Source organism: Schistocerca americana, unplaced genomic scaffold (assembly GCF_021461395.2).
Source record: "Schistocerca americana isolate TAMUIC-IGC-003095 unplaced genomic scaffold, iqSchAmer2.1 HiC_scaffold_31, whole genome shotgun sequence".
Classification (NCBI taxonomy): Eukaryota; Metazoa; Arthropoda; class Insecta; order Orthoptera; family Acrididae; genus Schistocerca; species Schistocerca americana.
The window spans coordinates 1,516,939-1,544,285 of NW_025726027.1; positions in this window are offsets into that span (position 1 = coordinate 1,516,939).

The following is a 27,347-nucleotide window of genomic DNA, read 5'->3' on the forward strand; positions in this document are numbered from 1 at the left end:
GGATGCAGAAAAGGAGGAATAGTGCATCGGAATGGGGATACTCCTATCCTAAAAGAAAATCCTGTCGATTCTACAGGAACGTTACTCGATTTAGAAGGAGAAGTCATAGAACCCATGGTATACCATAGCGACGCAATTTTTGTGTTACTTCGTCAAAGTGAGGGAGTGAGGAATGCATGTAAAAAAGGAATTGACCATCGGAAGGGGGGTACTCGTATCCCAAAAGAAAATCCTGTCGTTTCCATAGTAACGTTACTCGATTTAGAAGGAGAAGTCATAGAAAACAAGGTATACCATAGCGACGCAATTTCTGTGTTAATTCGTCAATGTGAGGGAGCGAAGAATGCAGTAAAGGAAGGAATAGCGCATCGGAAGGGGGCTACTCGTATCCCAAAAGAAAATCCTGTCGTTTCCATAGAAACGTTACTCGATTTAGAGGGAGATGTCATAGAATCCATAGTATTTCATAGCGACGCAATTTCTGTGTTAATTCTTCAATGTGAGGGAGCGAGGGATGCAGTATGGAAGGAATAGTGCATCGGAAAGGAGACAGTCATATACCAAGAGAAAATCATTTCGTTTCCATAGACACTTTTCTCGACTTAGAAGGGAATGTCATAGAAATCATTGTATATCATAGCGACGCAATTTCTGTGTTAATTCGTCAATGTGAGGGAGCGAGGGATGCAGAAAAAGAGGAATAGTGCATCGGAATGGGGAAACTCCTATCCCAAAAGAAAATCCTGTCGATTCGATAGGAACGTTACTCGACTTAGAAGGAGAAGTCATAGAACCCATGGTATACCATAGCGACGCAATTTCTGTGTTAATTTTGTAATGTGAGGGAGCGAGGAATGCAGTTAAAAAGGAATAGAGCATCGGAAGGGGGGTGCTCGTATCCCAAAAGATAATCCTGTCGTTTCCATAGAAACGTTACTCGATTTAGAAGGAGAAGTCATAGGACACAGTATTTCGTAGCGACGCAAAGTCTCTGTTAATTCGTCAATGTGAGGGAGCGAGGGATGCAGTAAAGAAGGAATAGTGCGTCGGAAAGAAGATTTATCCGAAAAGAAAATCCTGTCGTTTACATTGAAACGTTACTCGATTTAGAAGGAGATGTCATACCACCAATAGTATTTCATAGCGAAGCAATTTCTGTGTTAATTCGTCAATGTGAGGGAGCGAGGGACACAGTAAAGAAGGAATAGTGCATCGGAAAGGAGATACTCGTATACCAAAAGAAAATCCTCTCGTTTCCATAGAAACGTTACTCGATATAGAAGGAGAAGTCATAGAACGCATAGTATTTCATAGCGACGCAATTTTTCTGTGTTATTTCGGCCATGTGAGGGCGCGAGGGATGCAGTTAAGAAGGAATAGTGCATCGGAAAGGAGATACTCGTATCCCAAAAGAACTCTTGTGGTTTCCATAGAAACGTTACTCGATTTAGAAATAGAGGTCATAGAACACATAGTATATCATAGCGACGCACTGTCTGTGTTAAATCGTCAATATGAGGGAGCGAGGGATGCAGTAAAGAAGGAATAGTGCATCGGACAGGAGATTGTCGTTTCCCAATAGAAAATCCTGCCGTTTCCACAGAAACATTACTCGATTTGGAAGGAGATGTCATAGAACCCATAGTATTTCATAGCGTCGCAATTTCTGTGTTAATTCGTCAATGTGAGGGAGCGATAGTTGCAGTAAAGATGGAATAGTGTATCGGAAAGGAGATATTCGTGTTCCAAAAGAAAATGCTGTCGTTTCCATACAAACATTCCTCGATTTAGATGGAGAAGTCATAGAAACCATAGTATATCATAGCGGTTCTATTTCTGTGCTAATTCGTCAATGTGAGGGAGCGAATAATGCAGTAGAGAAGGAATAGCGCATCGGAAAGGATTTAATCTTATCCCAATGGAAAATCCTGTCGTTTCCATAGAAACGTTACTCCATTTGGTAGGAGATGTCATAGAACCCATAGTATATTATAGCGACACATTTTCAGTGTTAATTCGTCAATGTGAGGGAGCGAGGAATGCAGTAAAGAAGGAATGGTGCATCGGAGAGGAGACAGTCTATCCAAAAGGAAAAAAACCTGTCGTTTCCATAGAAACGTTACTCGATTTGGAAGGAGATGTCATAGAACCCATAGTATATCATAGCGACGAATTTTTAGTGTTAATGCGTTAATGTGATGGAGCGAGGGATGCAGTAAAGAAGGAATAGTGTATCGTAAAGGTGATAGTCGTATCCCCAATAAAATCGTGTTGTTTCCATAGAAACGTTACTCGATTTAGTAAGAGTTGTCTTAGAAGCCATAGTATATCATAGCGACGCATTTTCAGGATTAATTCGTCAATGTGAGGGAGCGAGGGATGCAGTCAGGAAGGAATAGTGTATTGGTACGGAGATACTCGTATCCAAAAAGAAAATCCAGTCGTTACCATACAAACGTTACTCGATTTAGAAAGAGTTGTCATAGAACCCATAGTATTTCATAGCGACGCAATTTCTGTGTTAAATCGTCAATGTGAGGGAGCGAGGGATGCTGTAAAGAAGGAACAGTGCATCGGAAAGGAGATACTCGTATCCCAATAGAAAATCCAATCATTTCCATAGAAACGTTACTCGATTTAGAAGGAGGTGCCATAGAACCCACAGTATTTCATAGCGACAAAATTTCTGTGTTAACATGTCAATGTGAGGGAGAGAGCGATGCAGGTAAGAAGGAATGGTGCATCGGAAAGGAGACAGTCGTATCCCAAATGAAAGTCCTGTCGTTTCCATAGAAACGTTACTCGATTCAGAAGGAGAAGTCATAGAACCCATAGTATTTCATGGCGACGCAATTTCAGTGTTAACTCATTAATGTGAGGGAGCGAAGGATGCAGTAAAGAAGGAATAGTGCATCGTAAAGGAGATAGTCGTATCCCAAGAGGAAAATCCTATCATTTCCATACAAACGTAAATCTATTTAGAAGGAGAAGTCATAGATCCCATTGTATATCATAGCTTCGCAATTTCTGTGTTGATTCGTCAATGTGAGGGAGCGAGGGAAGCAGTAAAGAAGGAATAGTGCATCGGAAAGGAGATAGACGTATCCGAAAATAAAATCCTCTCGTCTCCACAGAAACGTAACTCGATTTAGAAGGAGAAGTCATAGGACACATAGTATACCACGGAGTAGCAATTTCTGTGTTAATTCGTGAGTGTGAGGGAGCCAGGGATGCAGTAAAGAAGGAATAGTGCATCGGAAAGGAGATACTCGTATACCAAAAGAAAATCCTGTCGTTTCCATAGAAACGTTACTCGATTTAGAAGGAGAAGTCATAGAACCCATAGTATTTCAAAGTGACGCCATTTCTGTGTTTATTCGTCAATGTGAGGGAGCGAGGGATGCAGTAAAGATGGAATACTGCATCGGAATGGAGATACTCGTATCCCAAAAGAAAATCCTGTCGTTACCATAGAAACGTTACTCGATTTAGAAGGAGAAGTCGTAGAACACATAGTATCTCATAGCGACGCAATTTCTGTGTTAATTCGTCAATGTGAGGGAGCGAGAGATGCAGTAAAGAAGGAATAGTGCATCGGAAAGGAGATAGTTGTATCCCGATACGAAATCCTGTCGTTTCCATCGAAACGTTACTCGATTTAGAAGGAGAAGTCATAGAACCCTAAGAAATTCATAGCGACGCAATTTCTGCGTTAATTCATCAATGTGAGGGAGCGAGGGATGAAGTAAATAAGGAATAGTGCATCGGAAAGGAGATAGTTGTATCCCGAAACGAAATCCTGTCGTTTCCATAGAAACGTTACTCGATTTAGAAGGAGAAGTTATAGAACCCATAGTAAATTATGGCGACGCAATTTCTCTCCTTATTCGTCAATCTGAGGGAGCGAGGGTTGTAGTAAATAACTAATAGTGCATCGGAAAGGAGGTACTCGTATCATAAAAGAAAATCCAGTTGCTTTCATAGAAACGTTACTCGATTTAGAAGGACAATCACAGAACACATAGTATATCATAGCGACGCAATTTCTGTGTTAATTCGTCAATGTGAGGGAGCGAGATATGCAGTAAAGAAGGAATAGTGCATCGGAAAGGAGATAGTCGTATCCCATAAGAAAATCCTGTCGTTTCCATAGAAACGTTACTCGATTTAGAATGAGAAGCCGTAGAACACATAGTATTCCATAGAGCCGCAACTCTGTGTTAATTCGTCAATGTGAGGGAGCCAGGGATGCAGTAAAGAAGGAATAGTGCATCGGAAAGGAGATACTCGTATCCCAAAAAAAAATCCTGTCGTTTCCATAGAAACGTTACTCGATTTAGAAGGAGAAGTCATGGAACCCGTAGTATTTCATAGCGACGCAATTTCTGTGTTAATTCGTCAATGTGAGGGAGCGAGGGATGCAGTAAAGAAGGAATAGTGCATCGGAAAGGATATACTCTCATACCAAAAGAAAATCCTGTCGTTTCCATATAATCGTTACTCGATTTAGAAGGAGAAGTCATAGAACCCATAGGATTTCATTTCGACGCAATCTCTGGGTTAATTCGTCAATGTGAGAGTGCGAGGGATGCAGTAAAGAAGGAATAGTGCATCGGGAAGGAGATAGACGTATCCCAAAAGGAAATCCTATCGTTTCCATAGAAACGTAACTCGATTTAGAAGGAGACGTCATATAACCCATAGTATTTCATAGCGACGTAATTTCTGTGTTAATTCGTCAAAGTGAGGGAGCGAGGGACGCTGTAAAGAAGGAATAGTGCATCGGAAAGGAGATACTCGTATACCAAAAGAAAATCCTGTCGTTTCCATAGAAACGTTACTCGATTTAGAAGAAGAAGTCATAGAACCCATAGTATTTCATAGCGACGCAATTTCTGTGTTAATTCGTCAATGTGAGCGAGCGAGAGATGCAGTACAGAAGGAATAGTGCATCGGAAAGGAGGTACTCGTATCATTAAAGAAAATCCTGTCGTTTCCATAGAAACGTTTCTCGATTTAGAAGGAGAAGTCATGGAACACATAGTATTTCATAGCGACGCAATTTCTGTGTTAATTCGTCAAAGTGAGGGAGAGAGTGATGCAGTAAATAGGGAATAGTGCATCAGAAAGGAGATATTCGTATCCCAAAAGAAAATCCTGTCGTTTCCATTGAAACGTTACTCGATTTAGAAAGAGAAGTCATAGAACACACAGTACTTTATAGCGTCGCAATTTCTGTGTTAATTCGTGAAAGTGAGGGAGCGAGGGACGCAGTAAAGAAGGAATAGTGCATCGGAGAGGAGATACTCGTATCCCAAAAGAATATCCTGACGTTTGCATAGAAACGTTACTCGATTGAGAAGGAGAAGTCATAGAACACATAGTATTTCATAGCGACGCAATTTCTGTGTTAATTAGTGAAAGTGAGGGAGCGAGGGTTACAGTAAAGAAAAAATACTGCATCGGATACGAGATAGTCGTAACCAAAAAGGAAATCCTGTCGTTTCAATAGAAACGTCACTCGATTTAGAAGGAGAAGTCATAGAATCCATAGTATTACATAGCGACGAAATTTCTGTGTTAATTCGTCAATGTGTGGGAGCGAGGGATGCAGTAAAGAAGGCATAGAGCATCGGAAAGGAGATAGTCGTATCCCAAACGAAAATCCTGTCGTTTCTATAGAAACGTTATTCGATATAGAAGGAGAAGACATAGAACACATAATATTCCATAGCGTCGCAATTTCTGTGTTAATTCTTTAATGTGAGGGAGCCAGTGATGCAGTAAAGAAGGAATAGTGCATCGGAAAGGAGATACTCGTATACCAAAAGAAAATCCAATCGTTTCCGTAGAAGCGTAACTCGATTTAGAAGGAGAAGTCATAGAACCCATAGTATTTCATAGCGACGCCATTTCTGTGTTAATTCGTCAGTGTGAGGGAGCGAGGGATGCAGTAAAGAAGGAATAGTGCATCGGAAAGGAGATACTCGTATCCCATAAGAAAATCTTGTCGTTTCCATAGAAACGTTACTCGATTTAGAATGAGAAGTCATAGAACACATAGTATTCCATAGAGTCGCAAATCTGTGTTAATTCGTCAATGTGAGGGAGCGAGGGAAGCAGTAAAGAAGGAACAGTGCTTCGGAAAGGAGATACTCCTATACCAAAAGAAAATCCTGTCGTTTCCATAGAGACGTTACTCGATTTTGGAAGAGTTGTCTTAGAACCAAAGGTATTTCATAGCGACGCAATTTCCGTGTTAATTCGCCTATGTGAGGGAGCGAGGGATGCAGTTAAGAGGGAATAGTGCATCGGAAAGGAGATACACGTATCCCAATAGAAAATCCTGACGTTTCCATAGAAACCGTTACGCGATTTAGAAGGAGAATTCATAGAACCCATAGTATTTCATAGCGACGCAATTTCTGTGTTAATTCGTCAATGTGAGGGAGCGAGGGAAGCAGTAAAGAAGTAATAGTGCTTCGGAAAGGAGATAGTCGTATCCCAAATGAAAATCCTGTCGTTTCCATAGAAACGTTACTCGTTTTAGAAGGAGAAGTCATAGAACCCATAGTATTTCATAGCGACACAATTTCATTGTTAATTCGTCAATGTGTGGGAGCGAGATATGCAGTAAAGAAGGAATAGTGCAACGGAAAGGAGATACTCGCATCCCAAAAGAAAATCCTGTCGTTCCCATAGAAACGTTTCTCGATTTAGAAGGAGAAGTCTTAGAACCAATGGTATTTGATAGCGACGCAACTTCGGTATTAATTTGCCTATGTGAGGGAGCGAGGGATGCAGTTAAGAGGGTATAGTGCATCGGAAAGGAGATACACGTATCCCAATAGAAAATCCGCATGTTTCCATAGAAACGTTACTCGATTTAGAAGGAGAAGTCTTAGAACCCATAGTATTTCATAGCGACGCAATTTCTGTGTTAATTCGTCAATGTGAGGGAGCGAGGGATGCAATTAAGAAGGAATAGTGCATCGGAAAGGAGATAGTCGTATCCCAAATGAAAATCCTGTCGTTTCCATTGAAACGTTATTCGATTTAGAAGAAGTAGTCATTGAACCCATAGTATTTCATAGCGACGCCATTTCTGTGTTAATTCGTCAGTGTGAGGGAGCGAGGGATGCAGTAAAGAAGGAATAGTGCATCGGAAAGGAGATACTCGTATCCCATAAGAAAATCTTGTCGTTTCCATAGAAACGTTACTCGATTTAGAATGAGAAGTCATAGAACACATAGTATTCCATAGAGTCGCAAATCTGTGTTAATTCGTCAATGTGAGGGAGCGAGGGAAGCAGTAAAGAAGGAACAGTGCTTCGGAAAGGAGATACTCCTATACCAAAAGAAAATCCTGTCGTTTCCATAGAGACGTTACTCGATTTTGGAGGAGTTGTCTTAGAACCAATGGTATTTCATAGCGACGCAATTTCCGTGTTAATTCGCCTGTGTGAGGGAGCGAGGGATGCAGTTAAGAGGGAATAGTGCATCGGAAAGGAGATACACGTACCCCAATAGAAAATCCTGACGTTTCCATAGAAACCGTTACGCGATTTAGAAGGAGAATTCATAGAACCCATAGTATTTCATAGCGACGCAATTTCTGTGTTAATTCGTCAATGTGAGGGAGCGAGGGAAGCAGTAAAGAAGTAATAGTGCTTCGGAAAGGAGATAGTCGTATCCCAAATGAAAATCCTGTCGTTTCCATAGAAACGTTACTCGTTTTAGAAGGAGAAGTCATAGAACCCATAGTATTTCATAGCGACACAATTTCATTGTTAATTCGTCAATGTGTGGGAGCGAGATATGCAGTAAAGAAGGAATAGTGCAACGGAAAGGAGATACTCGCATCCCAAAAGAAAATCCTGTCGTTCCCATAGAAACGTTTCTCGATTTAGAAGGAGAAGTCTTAGAACCAATGGTATTTGATAGCGACGCAACTTCGGTATTAATTTGCCTATGTGAGGGAGCGAGGGATGCATTTAAGAGGGTATAGTGCATCGGAAAGGAGATACACGTATCCCAATAGAAAATCCGCATGTTTCCATAGAAACGTTACTCGATTTAGAAGGAGAAGCCTTAGAACCCATAGTATTTCATAGCGACGCAATTTCTGTGTTAATTCGTCAATGTGAGGGAGCGAGGGATGCAATTAAGAAGGAATAGTGCATCGGAAAGGAGATAGTCGTATCCCAAATGAAAATCCTGTCGTTTCCATTGAAACGTTACTCGATTTAGAAGAAGTAGTCATTGAACCCATAGTATTTGATAGCGACGCAATTTCTGTGTAAATTCGTCAATGTGTATGAGCGAGGGACGCAGTAAAGTAGGAAAAGTGCATCGGAAAGGAGATACTCGTATACCAAAAGAAAATCCTGTCGTTTCCATAGAAACGTTACTCGATATAGAAGGAGAAGTCATAGAACGCATAGTATTTCATAGCGACGTAATTTCTGTGCTATTTCGGCAATGTGAGGGAGCGAGGGATGCAGTAAAGATGGAATAGTGCATCGGAAAGGAGATACTCGTATCCCATAAGAAAATCTTGTCGTTTCCATAGAAACGTTACTCGATTTAGAATGAGAAGTCATAGAACACATAGTATTCCATAGAGTCGCAAATCTGTGTTAATTCGTCAATGTGAGGGAGCCAGGGATGCAGTAAAGAAGGAATAGTGCATCGGAAAGGAGATACTCGTATCCCAAAAGAAAATCCTGTCGTTTCCATAGAAACGTTACTCGATTTAGAAGGAGAAGTCATGGAACCCGTAGTATTTCATAGCGACGCAATTTCTGTGTTAATTCGTCAATGTGAGGGAGCGAGGGATGCAGTAAAGAAGGAATAGTGCATCGGAAAGGATATACTCTCATACCAAAAGAAAATCCTCTCGTTTCCATAGAAACGTTACTCGATTTAGAAGGAGAAGACATAGAACCCATAGTATTTCATAGCGACGCAATTTCTGTGTTAATTCGTCAATGTGAGGGAGCGAGTGATGCAGTAAATAGGGAATAGTGCATCAGAAAGGAGATATTCGTATCCCAAAAGAAAATCCTGTCGTTTCCATTGAAACGTTACTCGATTTAGAAGGAGAAGTCATAGAACACACAGTACTTCATAGCGACGCAATTTCTGTGCTAATTCGTGAAAGTGAGGGAGCGAGGGACGCAGTAAAGAAGGAATAGTGCATCGGAGAGGAGATACTCGTATCCCAAAAGAATATCCTGACGTTTACATAGAAACGTTACTCGATTTAGAAGGAGAAGTCCTAGAACACATAGTATTTCATAGCGACGCAATTTCTGTGTTAATTAGTGAAAGTGAGGGAGCGAGGGTTGCAGTAAAGAAGGAATACTGCATCCGAAACGAGATAGTCGTAACCAAAAAGGAAATCCTGTCGTTTCAATAGAAACGTCACTCGATTTAGAAGGAGAAGTCATAGAATCCATAGTATTACATAGCGACGAAATTTCTGTGTTAATTCGTCAATGTGTGGGAGCGAGGGATGCAGTAAAGAAGGCATAGAGCATCGGAAAGGTGATACTCGTATCCCAAACGAAAATCCTGTCGTTTCTATAGAAACGTTATTCGATATAGAAGGAGAAGACATAGAACACATAATATTCCATAGCGTCGCAATTTCTGTGTTAATTCTTCAACGTGAGGGAGCCAGTGATGCAGTAAAGAAGGAATAGTGCATCGGAAAGGAGATACTCGTATCCCAAAAGAAAATCCAATCGTTTCCGTAGAAGCGTAACTCGATTTAGAAAGAGAAGTCATAGAACCCATAGTATTTCGTAGCGACGCCATTTCTGTGTTAATTCGTCAGTGTGAGGGGGCGAGGGATGCAGTAAAGAAGGAATAGTGCGTCGGAAAGGAGATACTCGTATACTAAAAGAAAATCCTGTCGTTTCAATAAAAACGTTACTCGATTTAGAAGGAGAAGTCATAGAACCCATAATATTTCATAGCGACGCAATTTCTGTGTTAATTCGTCAATGTGAGGGAGCGAGGGGTGCAGTAAAGAAGGAACAGTGCTTCGGAAATGAGATACTCCTATACCAAAGGAAAATCCTGTCGTTTCCATAGAAACGTTACTCGATTTTGGAGGAGTTGTCTTAGAACCAAAAGTATTTAATAGCGACGCAATTTCTGTGTTAATTTGCCTATGTGAGGGAGCGAGGGATGCAGTTAAGAGGGAATAGTGCATCGGAAAGGAGATACACGTATCCCAATAGAAAATCCTGACGTTTCCATAGAAACGTTACTCGATTTAGAAGGAGAATTCATAGAACCCATAGTATTTCATAGCGACGCAATTTCTGTGTTAATTCGTCAATGTGCGGGAGCGAGGGAAGCAGTAAAGACGGAATAGTGCTTCGGAAAGGAGATACTCCTATACCAAAAGAAAATCATGTCGTTTCCATAGAAACGTTACTCGATTTAGAAGGAGAAGTCATAGAACTCATAGTATTTCATTGCGACGCAATTTCTGTGTTAATTCTTCAGTGTGGGGGAGCGAGGGATGCAGTAAAGAAGAAATAGTGCGTCGGAATGGAGATAGTCGTATCCCAAAAGAAAATCCTGTCTTTTCCATAGAAACATTACTCGATTTAGAAGAAGAAGTCTTAGAACCCATAGTATTTCATAGCGTCGCAATTTCCGTTCTTATTGGTCAATGTGAGGGAACGAGGGATGCAGTAAAGAAGGAATAGTGCATCTGAAAGGAGATACTCGTATCCCAAAGAAAATCTTGTCGTTTCCATAGAAACGTTACTTGTTTTAGAGGGAGAAGTCATAGCACCAATAGTATTTCATAGCGACGTAATTTCATTGTTACTTCGTCAATGTGTGGGAGTGAGATATGCAGTACAGAAGGAATAGTGCATCGGAAAGGAGATAGTTGTATCCCGATACGAAATCCTGTCGTTTCCATAGAAACGTTACTCGATTTAGAAGGAGAAGTTATAGAACCCATAGTGTTTCATGGCGGCGCAATTTCTCTGCATATTCGTCAATCTGAGGGAGTGAGGGATGCAGTAGAGAACTAATAGTGCATCGTAAAGGAGATACTCGTATCATATAAGAAAATCCTGTCGTTTCCACAGAAACGTTACTCGATTTAGAAGGAGAAGTCATGGAACACATAGTATTTCATAGCGACGCAATTTCTGTGTTAATTCGTCAAAGTGAGGGAGCGAGTGATGCAGTAAAGAGGGAATAGTGCATCAGAAAGGAGATACTCGTATCCCAAAAGAAAATCCAATCGTTTCCGTAGAAGCGTAACTCGATGTAGAAGGAGAAGTCATAGAACCCATAGTATTTCATAGCGACGCCATTTCTGTGTAAATTCGTCAATGTGAGGGAGCGAGGGATGCAGTAAAGAATGCATAGAGCATCGGAAAGGTGATACTCGTATCCCAAACGAAAATCCTGTCGTTTCCATAGAAACGTTATTCGATATAGAAGGAGAAGACATAGAACACATAATATTCCATAGCGTCGCAATTTCTGTGTTAATTCTTCAATGTGAGGGAGCCAGTGATGCAGTAAAGAAGGAATAGTGCATCGGAAAGGAGATACTCGTATCCCAAAAGAAAATCCAATCGCTTCCGTAGAAGCGTAACTCGATTTAGAAGGAGAAGTCATAGAACCCATAGTATTTCATAGCGACGCCATATGTGTGTAAATTCGTCAATGTGAGGGAGCGAGGGACACAGTAAAGAAGGAATAGTGCATCGGAAAGGAGATACTCGTATACCAAAAGAAAATCCTCTCGTTTCCATAGAAACGTTACTCGATATAGAAGGAGAAGTCATAGAACGCATAGTATTTCATAGCGACGCAATTTTTCTGTGTTATTTCGGCAATGTGAGGGAGCGAGGGATGCAGTAAAGATGGAATAGTGCATCGGAAAGGAGATACTCGTATCCCATAAGAAAATCCTGTCGTTTCCATAGAAACGTTACTCGATTTAGAATGAGAAGTCATATAACACATAGTATTCCATAGAGTCTAAAATCGGTGTTAATTCGTCAATGTGAGGGAGCCAGGGATGCAGTATAGAAGGAATAGTGCATCGGAAAGGAGATACTCGTATCCCAAAAGAAAATCCTGTCGTTTCCATAGAAACGTTACTCGATTTAGAAGGAGAAGTCATGGAACCCGTAGTATTTCATAGCGACGCAATTTCTGTGTTAATTCGTCAATGTGAGGGAGCGAGGGATACAGTAAAGAAGGAATAGTGCATCGGAAAGGGTATACTCTTATACCAAAAGAAAATCCTGTCGTTTCCATAGAAACGTTACTCGATTTAGAAGGAGAAGTCATAGAACCTATAGGATTTCATTTCGACGCAATCTCTGGGTTAATTCGTCAATGTGAGAGTGCGAGGGATGCAATAAAGAAGGAATAGTGCATCGGAAAGGAGATAGACGTATCCCAAAAGGAAATCCAATCGTTTCCATGGAAACGTAACTCGATTTAGAAGGAGACGTCATATAACCCATAGTATTTCATAGCGACGCAATTTCTGTGTTAATTCGTCAAATTGAGGGAGCGAGTGATGCAGTAAAGAGGGAATAGTGTATCAGAAAGGAGATATTCGTATCCCAAAAGAAAATCCTGTCGTTTCCATTGAAACGTTACTCGATTTAGAAGGAGAAGTCATAGAACACATAGTATTTCATAGCGACGCAATTTCTGTGTTAATTCCTCAATGTGAGGGAGCGAGAGATGCAGTACAGAAGGAATGGTGCATCGGAAAGGAGATAGTTGTATCCCGATACGAAATCCTGTCGATTTCATAGAAACGTTACTCGATTTAGAAGGAGAAGTTATAGAACCCATAGTGATTCATGGCGGCGCAATTTCTCTGCATATTCGTCAATCTGAGGGAGCGAGGGATGCAGTAGAGAACTAATAGTGTATCGTAAAGGAGGTACTCGTATCATAAAAGAAAATCCTGTCGTTTCCATAGAAACGTTACACGATTTAGAAGGAGAAGTCATGGAACACATAGTATTTCATAGCGACGCAATTTCTGTGTTAGTTCGTCAAAGTGAGGGAGCGAGTGATGCAGTAAAGAAGGAATACTGCATCGGAAACGAGATAGTCGTAACCAAAAAGAAAATCCTGTCGTTTCAATAGAAACGTCACTCGATTTAGAAGGAGAAGTCATAGAATCCATAGTATTACATAGCGACGCAATTTCTGTGTTAATTCGTCAATGTGAGGGAGCGAGGGATGCAGTAAAGAAAGCATAGAGCATCGGAAAGGTGATACTCGTATCCCAAACGAAAATCCTGTCGTTTCCATAGAAACGTTATTCGATATAGAAGGAGAAGACATAGAACACATAATATTCCATAGCGTCGCAATTTCTGTGTTAATTCTTCAATGTGAGGGAGCCAGTGATGTAGTAAAGAAGGAATAGTACATCGGAAAGGAGATACTCGTATCCCAAATGAAAATCCAACGTTTCCGTAGAAGCGTAACTTGATTTAGAAGGAGAAGTCATAGAACCCATAGTATTTCATAGCGACGGTATTTCTGTGTTAATTCGTCAGTGTGAGGGAGCGAGTGATGCAGTAAAGAAGGAATAGTGCATCGGAAAGGAGATACTCGTATACCAAAAGAAAATCCTGTCGTTTCAATAAAAACATTACTCGATTTAGAAGGAGAAGTCATAGAACCCATAATATTTCATAGCGACGCAATTTCTGTGTTAATTCGTCAATGTGAGGGAGCGAGGGGTGCAGTAAAGAAGGAACAGTGCTTCGGAAAGGAGATACTCCTATACCAAAAGAAAATCCTGTCGTTTCCATAGAAACGTTACTCGATTTTGGAGGAGATGTCTTAGAACCGAAGGTATTTCATAGCGACGCAATTTCTGTGTTAATTTGCCTATGTGAGGGAGCGAGGGATGCAGTTAAGAGGGAATAGTGGATCGGAAAGGAGATACACGTGTCCCAATAGAAAATCCTGACGTTTCCATAGAAACGTTACTCGATTTAGAAGGAGAATTCTTAGAACCCATAGTATTTCATAGCGTCGCAATTTCTATTCTTATTGGTCAGTGAGAGGGAACGAGGGATGCAGTAAAGAAGGAATAGTGCATCTGAAAGGAGATACTCGTATCCCAAAGAAAATCTTGTCGTTTCCATAGAAACGTTACTCGTTTTAGAGGGAGAAGTCATAGAACCAATAGTATTTCATAGCGACGTAATTTCATTGTTAATTCGTCAATGTGTGGGAGTGAGAGATGCAGTACAGAAGGAATAGTGCATCGGAAAGGAGATAGTTGTATCCCGATACGAAATCCTGTCGATTTCATAGAACCGTTACTCGATTTAGAAGGAGAAGTTATAGAACCCATAGTGATTCATGGCGGCGCAATTTCTCTGCATATTCGTCAATCTGAGGGAGCGAGGGATGCAGTAGAGAATTAATAGTGCATCGTAAAGGAGGTACTCGTATCATAAAAGAAAGTCCTGTCGTTTCCATAGAAACGTTACTCGATTTAGAAGGAGAAGTCATGGAACACATAGTATTTCATAACGACGCAAATTCTGTGTTACTTCGTGAAAGTGAGGGAGCGAGGGACGCAGTAAAGAAGGAATAGTGCATCGGAGAGGAGATACTCGTATCCCAAAAGAATATCCTGACGTTTGCATAGAAACGTTACTCGATTTAGAAGGAGAAGTCATAGAACACATAGTATTTCATAGCGACGCAATTTCTGTGTTAATTTGCCTATGTGAGGGAGCGAGGGATGCAGTTAAGAGGGAATAGTACATCGGAAAGGAGATACACGTATCCCAATAGAAAATCCTGACGTTTCCATAGAAACGTTACTCGATTTAGAAGGAGAAGTCATAGAACTCATAGTATTTCATTGCGACGCAATTTCTGTGTTAATTCGACAGTGTGAGGGAGCGAGGGATGCAGTAAAGAATAAATAGTGCGTCGGAATGGAGATAGTCGTATCCCAAAAGAAAATCCTTTCGTTTCCATAGAAACATTACTCGATTTAGAAGGAGAAGTCTTAGAACCCATAGTATTTCACAGCGTCGCAATTTCTATTCTTATTGGTCAGTGAGAGGGAACGAGGGATGCAGTAAAGAAGGAATAGTGCATCTGAAAGGAGATACTCGTATCCCAAAGAAAATCTTGTCGTTTCCATAGAAACGTTACTCGTTTTAGAGGGAGAAGTCATAGAACCAATAGTATTTCATAGCGACGTAATTACATTGTTAATTCGTCAATGTGTGGGAGTGAGATATGCAGTAAAGAAGGAATAGTGCATCGGAAAGGAGATACTAGTATCCCAAAAGAAAATCCTGTCGTTTATATAGAAACGTTACTCGATTTAGAAGGAAAAGTCATAGAACTCATAGTATTTCATTGCGACGCAATTTCTGTATTAATTCGTCAATGTGAGGGAGCGAGAGATGCAGTACAGAAGGAATAGTGCATCGGAAAGGAGATAGTTGTATCCCGATACGAAAGCCTGTCGATTTCATAGAAACGTTACTCGATTTAGATGGAGAAGTTATAGAACCCATAGTGATTCATGGCGGCGCAATTTCTCTGCATATTCGTCAATCTGAGGGAGCGAGGGGTGCAGTAGAGAACTAACAGTGCATCGTAAAGGAGGTACTCGTGTCATAAAAGAAAATCCTGTCGTTTCCATAGAAACGTTACTCGATTTAGAAGGAGAAGTCATGGAATACATAGTATTTCATAGCGACGCAATTTCTGTGTTAATTCGTCAAAGTGAGGGAGCGAGTGATGCAGTAAACTGGGAATAGTGCATCAGAAAGGAGATATTCGTATCCCAAAAGAAAATCCTGTCTTTTCCATTGAAACGTTACTCGATTTAGAAGGAGAAGTCATAGAACACATGGTATTTCATAGCGACGCAATTTCTGTGTTAATTCGTGAAAGTGAGGGAGCGAGGGACGCAGTAAAGAAGGAATAGTGCATCGGAGAGGAGATACTCGTATCCCAAAAGAATATCCTGACGTTTGCTTAGAAACGTTACTCGATTTAGAAGGAGAAGTCATAGAACACATAGTATTTCATAGCGACGCAATTTCTGTGTTAATTAGTGAAAATGAGGGAGCGAGGGTTGCAGTAAAGAAGGAATACTGCATCGGAAACGAGATAGTCGTAACCAAAAAGAAAATCCTGTCGTTTCAATAGAAACGTCACTCGATTTAGAAGGAGAAGTCATAGAATCCATAGTATTACATAGCGACGCAATTTCTGAGTTACTTCGTCAATGTGAGGGAGCGGGGGATGCAGTTAAGAAAGCATAGAGCATCGGAAAGGTGATACTCGTATCCCAAACGAAAATCCTGTCGTTTCCATAGAAACGTTATTCGATATAGAAGGAGAAGACATAGAACACATAATATTCCATAGCGTCTCAATTTCTGTGTTAATTCTTCAATGTGAGGGAGCCAGTGATGCAGTAAAGAAGGAATAGTGCATCGGAAAGTAGATACTCGTATCCCAAAAGAAAATCCAATCGTTTCCGTAGAAGCATAACTCGATTTAGAAGGAGAAGTCATAGAACCCATAGTATTGCATAGCGACGCCATTTCTGTGTTAATTCGTCAGTGTGAGGGAGCGAGGGATGCAGTAAAGAAGGAGTAGTGCATCGGAAAGGAGATACTCGTATACCAAAAGAAAATCCTGTCGTTTCAATAAAAAAGGTTACTCGATTTTGGAGGAGATGTCTTAGAACCAAAGGTATTTCATAGCGACGCAATTTCTGTGTTAATTTGCCTATGTGAGGGAGCAACGGATGCAGTTAAGAGGGAATAGTACATCGGGAAGGAGATACACGTATCCCAATAGAAAATCCTGACGTTTCCATAGAAACGTTACTCGATTTAGAAGGAGAATTCATAGTACCCATAGTATTTCATAGCGACGCAATTTCTGTGTTTATTCGTCAATGTGAGGAAGCGAGGGAAGCAGTAATGAAGGAATAGTGCTTCTGAAAGGAGATACTCGTATCCAAAAGAAAATCTTGTCGTTTCCATAAAAAAGTTACTCGTTTTAGAGGGAAAAGTCATAGAACCAATAGTATTTCATAGCGACGTAATTTCATTGTTAATTCGTCAATGTGTGGGAGTGAGATATGCAGTAATGAAGGAATAGTGCATCGGAAAGGAGATACTAGTATCCCAAAAGAAAATCCTGTCGTTTATATAGAAACGTTACTCGATTTAGAAGGAGAAGTCACAGCACAGATAGTATTATATAGCGTCGCAATTTCTGTGTTAATTCGTCAATGTGAGGGTGTGAGGGATGCAGTAAAGAAGGAATAGTGCATCGGAAAGGAGATACTCGTATTCCAAAAGAAAATCCTGTCGTTTCCATAGAAAAGTTACCTGATCTAGAAGGAGAAGTCATAGATCCCATAATATTACATAGCGACGCAATTTCTGTGTTAATTCGTCAATGTGAGGGAGCGAGGGATGCAATTAAGAAGGAATAGTGCATCGGAAAGGAGATACTCGTATACCAAAAGAAAATCCTGTCGTTTCAATAAAAACGTCACTCGATTTAGAAGGAGAAGTCATAGAATCCATAGTATTACATAGCGACGCAATTTCTGTGTTAATTAGTGAAAGTGAGGGAGCGAGGGTTGCAGTAAAGAAGGAATACTGCATCGGAAACGAGATAGTCGTAACCAAAAAGAAAATCTTGTCGTTTCAATAGAAACGTCACTCGATTTAGAAGGAGAAGTCATAGAATCCATAGTATTACACAGCGACGCAATTTCTGTGTTAATTCGTCAATGTGAGGGAGCGAGGGATGCAGTAAAGAAAGCATAGAGCATCGGAAAGGTGATACTCGTATCCCAAACGAAAATCCTGTCGTTTCCAGAGAAACGTTATTCGATATAGAAGGAGAAGACATAGAACACATAATATTCCACAGCGTCGCAATTTCTGTGTTAATTCTTCAATGTGAGGGAGCCAGTGATGCAGTAAAGAAGGAATAGTCCATCGGAAAGGAGATACGCGTATCCCAAAAGAAAATCCAATCGTTTCCGTAGAAGCGTAACTTGATTTAGAAGGAGAAGTCATAGAACCCATAGTATTTCATAGCGACGCCATTTCTGTGTTAATTCGTCAGTGTGAGGGAGCGAGTGATGCAGTAAAGAAGGAATAGTGCATCGGAAAGGAGATACTCGTATACCAAAAGAAAATCCTGTAGTTTCAATAAAAACGTTACTCGATTTAGAAGGAGAAGTCATAGAACCCATAATATTTCATAGCGACGCAATTTCTGTGTTAATTCGTCAATGTGAGGGAGCGAGGGGTGCAGTAAAGAAGGAACAGTGCTTCGGAAAGGAGATACTCCTACACCAAAAGAAAATCCTGTCGTTTCCATAGAAACGTTACTCGATTTTGGAGGAGATGTCTTAGAACCAAAGGTATTTCATAGCGACGCAATTTCTGTGTTAATTTGCCTATGTGAGGGAGCGAGGGATGCAGTTAAGAGGGAATGGTGGATCGGAAAGGAAATACACGTGTCCCAATAGAAAATCCTGACGTTTCCATAGAAACGTTACTGGATTTAGAAGGAGAATTCATAGAACCCATAGTATTTCATAGCGACGCAATTTCTGTGTTAATTCGTCAATGTGAGGGAGCGAGGGAAACAGTAAAGAAGGAATAGTGCTTCGGAAAGGAGATACTCCTATACCAAAAGAAAATCATGTCGTTTCCATAGAAACGTTACTCGATTTAGAAGGAGAAGTCATAGAACTCATAGTATTTCATTGCGACGCAATTTCTGTGTTAATTCGTCAGTGTGAGGGAGCGAGGGATGCAGTAAAGAAGGAATAGTGCGTCGGAATGGAGATGGTCGTATCCCAAAAGAAAATCCAGTCGTTTCGATAGAAACATTACTCGATTTTGAAGGAGAAGTAATAGAACATATAGTATTTCATAGCGACGCCATTTCCGTGTTAATTCGTCAGTGTGAGGGAGCGAGAGATGCAGTATAGAAGGAATAGTGCATCGGAAAGGAGATAGTCGTATACCAAAAGAAAATCCTGTCGTTTCAATAAAATCGTTACTCGATTTTGGAGGAGATGTCTTAGAACCAAAGGTATTTCATAGCGACGCAATTTCTGTGTTAATTTGCCTATGTGAGAGAGCGAGGGATGCAGTTAAGAGGGAATAGTACATCGGAAAGGAGATACACGTATCCTAATAGAAAATCTTGACGTTTCCATAGAAACGTTACTCGATTTAGAAGGAGAAGTCATAGAACTCATAGTATTTCATTGCGACGCAATTTCTGTGTTAATTCGTCAGTGTGAGGGAGCGAGGGATGCAGTAAAGAATGAATAGTGCGTCGGAATGGAGATAGTCGTATCCCAAAAGAAAATCCTTTCGTTTCCATAGAAACATTACTCGATTTAGAAGGAGAAGTCTTAGAACCCATAGTATTTCATAGCGTCGCAATTTCTACTCTTATTGGTCAGTGTGAGGGAACGAGGGATGCAGTAAAGAAGGAATAGTGCATCTGAAAGGAGATACTCGTATCCCAAAGATAATCTTGTCGTTTCCATAGGAACGTTACTCGTTTTAGAGGGAGAAGTCATAGAACCAATAGTATTTCATAGCGGCGTATTTTCATTGTTAATTCGTCAATGTGTGGGAGTGAGATATGCAGTAAAGAAGGAATAGTGCATAGGAAAGGTGATACTAGTATCCAAAAAGAAAATCCTGTCGTTTATATAGAAACGTTACTCGATTTAGAAGGAGAAGTCATAGAACTCATAGTATTTCATTGCGACGCAATTTCTATGTTAATTCGTAAGTGTGAGGGAGCGAGGGATGCAGTAAAGAAGGAATAGTGCGTCGGAATGGAGATAATCGTATCCCAAAAGAAAATCCTGTCGTTACCATAGAAACGTTACTCGATTTAGAAGGAGAAGTAATAGAACACATAGTATTTCATAGCGTCGCAATGTCTGTGTTAATTCGTCAATGTGAGGGAGCGAGAGATGCAGTACAGAAGGAATAGTGCATCGGAAAGGAGATAGTTGTATCCCGATTCGAAATCCTGTCGATTTCATAGAAACGTTACTCGATTTAGAAGGAGAAGTTATAGAACCCATAGTGATTCATGGCGGCGCAATTTCTCTGCATATTCGTCAATCTGAGGGAGCGAGGGGTGCAGTAGAGAACTAACAGTGCATCGTAAAGGAGGTACTCGTATCATAAAAGAAAATCCTGTCGTTTCCATAGAAGCGTTACTCGATTTAGAAGGAGAAGTCATGGAACACATAGTATTTCATAGCGACGCAATTTCTGTGTTAATTCGTCAAAGTGAGGGAGCGAGTGATGCAGTAAAGTGGGAATAGTGCATCAGAAAGGAGATATTCGTATCCCAAAAAAAAATCCTGTCTTTTCCATTGAAACGTTACTCGATTTAGAAGGACAAGTCATAGAACACATGGTATTTCATAGCGACGCAATTTCTGTGTTAATTCGTGAAAGTGAGGGAGCGAGGGACGCAGTAAAGAAGGAATAGTGCTTCGGAGAGGAGATACTCGTATCCCAAAAGAATATCCTGACGTTTGCTTAGAAACGTTACTCGATTTAGAAGGAGAAGTCATAGAACACATAGTATTTCATAGCGACGCAATTTCTGTGTTAATTAGTGAAAGTGATAGTATTTCATAGCGACGCAATTTCTGTGTTAATTAGTGAAAGTGAGGGAGCGAGGGTTGCAGTAAATATGGAATACTGCATCGGAAACGAGATAGTCGTAACCAAAAAGAAAATCCTGTCGTTTCAATAGAAACGTCACTCGATTTAGAACGAGAAGTCATAGAATCCATAGTAGTACATAGCGACGCAATTTCTGTGTTACTTCGTCAATGTGAGGGAGCAAGGGATGCAGTTAAGAAAGCATAGAGCATCGGAAAGGTGATACTCGTATCCCAAACGAAAATCCAGTCGTTTCCATAGAAACGTTATTCGATATAGAAGGAGAAGACATAGAACACATAATATTCCATAGCGTCGCAATTTCTGTGTTAATTCTTCAATGTGAGGGAGCCAGTGATGCAGTAAAGAAGGAATAGTGCATCGGAAAGGAGATACTCGTATCCCAAAAGAAAATCCAATCGTTTCCGTAGAAGCATAACTCGATTTAGAAGGAGAAGTCATAGAACCAATAGTATTGCATAGCGACGCCATTTCTGTGTTAATTCGTCAGTGTGAGGGAGCGAGGGATGCAGTAAAGAAGGAGTAGTGCATCGGAAAGGAGATACTCGTATACCAAAAGAAAATCCTGTCGTTTCAATAATAAAGGTTACTCGATTTTGGAGGAGATGTCTTAGAACCAAAGGTATTTCATATCGCCGCAATTTCTGTGTTAATTTGCCTATGTTAGGGAGCGAGGGATGCAGTTAAGAGGGAATAGTACATCGGAAAGGAGATACACGTATCCCAATAGAAAATCCTGACGTTTCCATAGAAACGTTACTCGATTTAGAAGGAGAATTCATAGTACCCATAGTATTTCATAGCGACGCAATTTCTGTAATTATTCGTCAATGTGAGGGAGCGAGGGAAGCAGTAATGAAGGAATAGTGCTTCGGAAAGGAGATACTCGTATACCAAAAGAAAATCATGTCGTTTCAATAAAAACGTCACTCGATTTAGAAGGAGAAGTCATAGAATCCATAGTATTACATAGCGACGCAATTTCTGTGTTAATTAGTGAAAGTGAGGGAGCGAGGGTTGCAGTAAAGAAGGAATACTGCATCGGAAACGAGATAGTCGCAACCAAAAAGAAAATCCTGTCGTTTCAATAGAAACGTCACTCGATTTAGAAGGAGAAGTCATAGAATCCATAGTATTACATAGCGACGCAATTTCTGTGTTAATTCGTCAATGTGAGGGAGCGAGGGATGCAGTAAAGAAAGCATAGAGCATCGGAAAGGTGATACTCGTATCCCAAACGAAAATCCTGTCGTTTCCATAGAAACGTTATTCGATATAGAAGGAGAAGACATAGAACACATAATATTCCATAGCGTCGCAATTTCTGTGTTAATTCTTCAATGTGAGGGAGCCAGTGATGCGGTAAAGAAGGAATAGTCCATCGGAAAGGAGATACGCGTATCCCAAAAGAAAATCCAATCGTTTCCGTAGAAGCGTAACTTGATTTAGAAGGAGAAGTCATAGAACCCATAGTATTTCATTGCGACGCAATTTCTGTGTTAATTCGTCAGTGTGAGGGAGCGAGGGATGCAGTAAAGAATGAATAGTGCGTCGGAATGGAGATAGTCGTATCCCAAAAGAAAATCCTTTCGTTTCCATAGAAACAATACTCGATTTCGAAGGAGAAGTATTAGAACCCATAGTATTTCATAGCGTCGCAATTTTTATTCTTATTGGTCAATGTGAGGGAGCGAGGGATGCAGTAAAGAAGGAATAGTGCATCTGAAAGGAGATACTCGTATCCAAAAGAAAATCTTGTCGTTTCCATAGAAAAGTTACTCGTTTTAGAATGGAAAAGTCATAGAACCAATAGTATTTCATAGCGACGTAATTTCATTGTTAAATCGTCAATGTGTGGGAGTGAGATATGCAGTAAAGAAGGAAAAGTGCATCGGAAAGGAGATACTAGTATCCCAAAAGAAAATCCGGTCGTTTATATAGAAACGTTACTCGATTTAGAAGATGAAGTCACAGAACAGATAGTATTCCATAGCGTCGCAATTTCTGTGTTAATTCGTCAATGTGAGGGTATGAGGGATGCAGGAAAGAAGGAATAGTGCATCGGAAAGGAGATACTCGTATTCCAAAAGAAAATCCTGTCGTTTCCATAGAAACGTTACTCGATTTTGGAGGAGATGTCTTAGAACCAAAGCTATTTCATAGCGACGCAATATCTGTGTTTATTTGCCTATGTGAGGGAGCGAGGGATGCAGTTAAGAGGGAATAGTGGATCGGAAAGGAGATACACGTGTCCCAATAGAAAATCCTGACGTTTCCATAGAAACGTTACTCGATTTAGAAGGAGAATTCATAGAACCCATAGTATTTCATAGCGACGCAATTTCTGTGTTAATTCGTCAATGTGAGGGAGCGAGGGAAACAGTAAAGAAGGAATAGTACTTCGGAAAGGAGATACTCCTATACCAAATGAAAATCATGTCGTTTCCATAGAAACGTTACTCGATTTAGAAGGAGAAGTCATAGAACTCATAGTATTTCATTGCGACGCAATTTCTGTGTTAATTCGTCAGTGTGAGGGAGCGAGGGATGCAGTAAAGAAGGAATAGTGCGTCGGAATGGAGATGGTCGTATCCCGATACGAATACCTGTCGATTTCATAGAAGCGTTACTCGATTTAGAAGGAGAAGTTATAGAACCCATAGTGATTCATGGCGGCGCAATTTCTCTGCATATTCGTCAATCTGAGGGAGCGAGGGATGCAGTAGAGAACTAATAGTGCATCGTAAAGGAGATACTCGTATCATAAAAGAAAATCCTGTCGTTTCCATAGAAACGTTACTCGATTTAGAAGGAGAAGTCATGGAACACATAGTATTTCATAACGACGCAAATTCTGTGTTAATTCGTCAAAGTGAGGGAGCGAGTGATGCAGTAAAGAGGTAATAGTGCATCAGAAAGGAGATATTCGTATCCCAAAAGAAAATCCTGTCGTTTCCATTGAAACGTTACTCGATTTAGAAGGAGAAGTCATAGAACACACAATACTTCATAGCGACGCAATTTCTGTGTTAATTCGTGAAAGTGAGGGAGCGAGGGACGCAGTAAAGAAGGAATAGTGCATCGGAGAGGAGATACTCGTATCCCAAAAGAATATCCTGACTTTTGCATTGAAACGTTACTCGATTTAGAAGGAGAAGTCATAGAACACATAGTATTTCATAGCGACGCAATTTCTGTGTTAATTAGTGAAAGTGAGGGAGCGAGGGTTACAGTAAAGAAGGAATACTGCATCGGAAACGAGATAGTCGTAACCAAAAAGAAAATCCTGTCGTTTCAATAGAAACGTCACTCGATTTAGAAGGAGAAGTCATAGAATCCATAGTATTACATAGCGACGCAATTTCTGTGTTAATTCGTCAATGTGAGGGAGCGAGGGATGCAGTAAAGAAAGCATAGAGCATCGGAAAGGTGATACTCGTATCCCAAACGAAAATCCTGTCGTTTCCATAGAAACGTTATTCGATATAGAAGGAGAAGACATAGAACACATAATATTCCATAGCGTCGCAATTTCTGTGTTAATTCTTCAATGTGAGGGAGCCAGTGATGCAGTAAAGAAGGAATAGTGCATCGGAAAGGAGATACTCGTATCCCAAAAGAAAATCCAATCGTTTCCGTAGAAGCGTAACTCGATTTAGAAGGAGAAGTCATAGAACCCATAGAATTTCGTAGCGACGCCATTTCTGTGTTAATTCGTCAGTGTGAGGGAGCGAGGGATGCAGTAAAGAAGGAATAGTGCATCGGAAGGGAGATAGTCGTATACGAAAAGAAAATCCTGTCGTTTCAATAAAATCGTTACTCGATTTTGGAGGAGATGTCTTAGAACCAAAGGTATTTCATAGCGACGCAATTTCTGTGTTAATTTGCCTATGTGAGGGAGCGAGGGATGCAGTTAAGGGGGAATAGTACATCGGAAAGGAGATACACGTATCCCAATAGAAAATCCTGACGTTTCCATAGAAACGTTACTCGATTTAGAAGGAGAAGTCATAGAACTCATAGTATTTCATTGCGACGCAATTTCTGTGTTAATTCGTCAGTGTGAGGGAGCGAGGGATGCAGTAAAGAATGAATAGTGCGTCGGAATGGAGATAGTCGTATCCCAAAAGAAAATCCTTTCGTTTCCATAGAAACATTACTCGATTTAGAAGGAGAAGTCTTAGAACCCATAGTATTTCATAGCGTCGCAATTTCTATTCTTATTGGTCAGTGTGAGTGGACGACGGATGCAGTAAAGAAGGAATAGTGCATCTGAAAGGAGATACTCGTATCCCAAAGAGAATCTGGTCGTTTCCATAGAAACGTTACTCGTTTTAGAGGGAGAAGTCATAGAACCAATAGTATTTGATAGCGGCGTAATTTCATTGTTAGTTCGTCAATGTGTGGGAGTGAGATATGCAGTAAAGAAGGAATAGTGCATAGGAAAGGAGATACTAGTATCCAAAAAGAAAATCTTGTCGTTTATATAGAAACGTTACTCGATTTAGAAGGAGAAGTCGTAGAACTCATAGTGTTTCATTGCGACGCAATTTCTATGTTAATTCGTCAGTGTGAGGGAGCGAGGGATGCAGTAAAGAAGGAATAGTGCGTCGGAATGGAGGTAGTCGTATCCCAAAAGAAAATCCTGTCGTTACCATAGAAACGTTACTCGATTTAGAAGGAGAAGTAATAGAACACGGAGTATTTCATAGCGTCGCAATTTCTGTGTTAATTCGTCAATGTGAGGGAGCGAGAGATGCAGTACAGAAGGAATAGTGCATCGGAAAGGAGATAGTTGTATCCCGATTCGAAATCCTGTCGATTTCATAGAACCGTTACTCGATTTAGAAGGAGAATGTATAGAACCCATAGTGATTCATGGCGGCGCAATTTCTCTGCATATTCGTCAATCTGAGGGAGCGAGGGGTGCAGTAGAGAACTATCAGTGCATCGTAAAGGAGGTACTCGTATCATAAAAGAAAATCCTGTCGTTTCCATAGAAACGTTACTCGATTTAGAAGGAGAAGTCATGGAACACATAGTATTTCATAGCGACGCAATTTCTGTGTTAATTCGTCAAAGTGAGGGAGCGAGTGATGCAGTAAAGTGGGAATAGTGCATCAGGAAGGAGATATTCGTATCCCAAAAGAAAATCCTGTCTTTTCCATTGAAACGTTACTCGATTTAGAAGGAGAAGTCATAGAACATATGGTATTTTATAGCGACGCAATTTCTGTGTTAATTCGTGAAAGTGAGGGAGCGAGGGACGCAGTAAAGAAGGAATAGTGCATCGGAGAGGAGATACTCGTATCCCAAAAGAATATCCTGACGTTCTTTGAAACGTTACTCGATTTAGAAGGAGAAGTCATAGAACACATAGTATTTCATAGCGACGCAATTTCTGTGTTAATTAGTGAAAGTGAGGGAGCGAGGGTTGCAGTAAAGAAGGAATACTGCATCGGAAACGAGATAGTCGTAACCAAAAAGAAAATCCTGTCGTTTCAATAGAAACGTCACTCGATTTAGAAGGAGAAGTCATAGAATCCATTGTATTACATAGCGACGCAATTTCTGTGTTAATTCGCCAATGTGAGGGAGCGAGGGATGCAGTTAAGAAAGCATAGAGCATCGGAAAGGTGATACTCGTATCCCAAACGAAAATACTGTCGTTTCCATAGAAACGTTATTCGATATAGAAGGAGAAGACATAGAACACATAATATTCCATAGCGTCGCAATTTCTGTGTTATTTCTTCAATGTGAGGGAGCCAGTGATGCAGTAAAGAAGGAATAGTGCATCGGAAAGGAGATACTCGTATCCCAAAAGAAAATCCAATCGTTTCCGTAGAAGCATAACTCGATTTAGAAGGAGAAGTCATAGAACCCATAGTATTGCATAGCGACGCCATTTCTGTGTAAATTCGTCAGTGTGAGGGACCGAGGGATGCAGTAAAGAAGGAGTAGTGCATCGGAAAGGAGATACTCGTATACCAAAAGAAAATCCTGTCGTTTCAATAAAAAAGGTTACTCGATTTTGGAGGAGATGTCTTAGAACCAAAGGTATTTCATAGCGACGCAATTTCTGTGTTAATTTGCCTATGTGAGTGAGCGAGGGATGCAGTTAAGAGGGTATAGTACATCGGAAAGGAGATACACGTATCCCAATAGAAAATCCTGACGTTTCCATAGAAACGTTACTCGATTTAGAAGGAGAATTCATAGTACACATAGTATTTCATAGCGACGCAATTTCTGTGTTTATTCGTCAATGTGAGGGAGCGAGGGAAGCAGTAATGAAGGAATAGTGCTTCGGAAAGGAGATACTCCTATACCAAATAAAAATCATGTCGTTTCCATAGAAACGTTACTCGATTTAGAAGGAGAAGTCATAGAACTCATAGTATTTCATTGCGACGCAATTTCTGTGTTAATTCGTCAGTGTGAGGGAGCGAGGGATGCAGTAAAGAATGAATAGTGCGTCGGAATGGAGATAGTCGTATCCCAAAAGAAAATCCTTTCGTTTCCATAGAAACATTACTCGATTTTGAAGGAGAAGTATTAGTA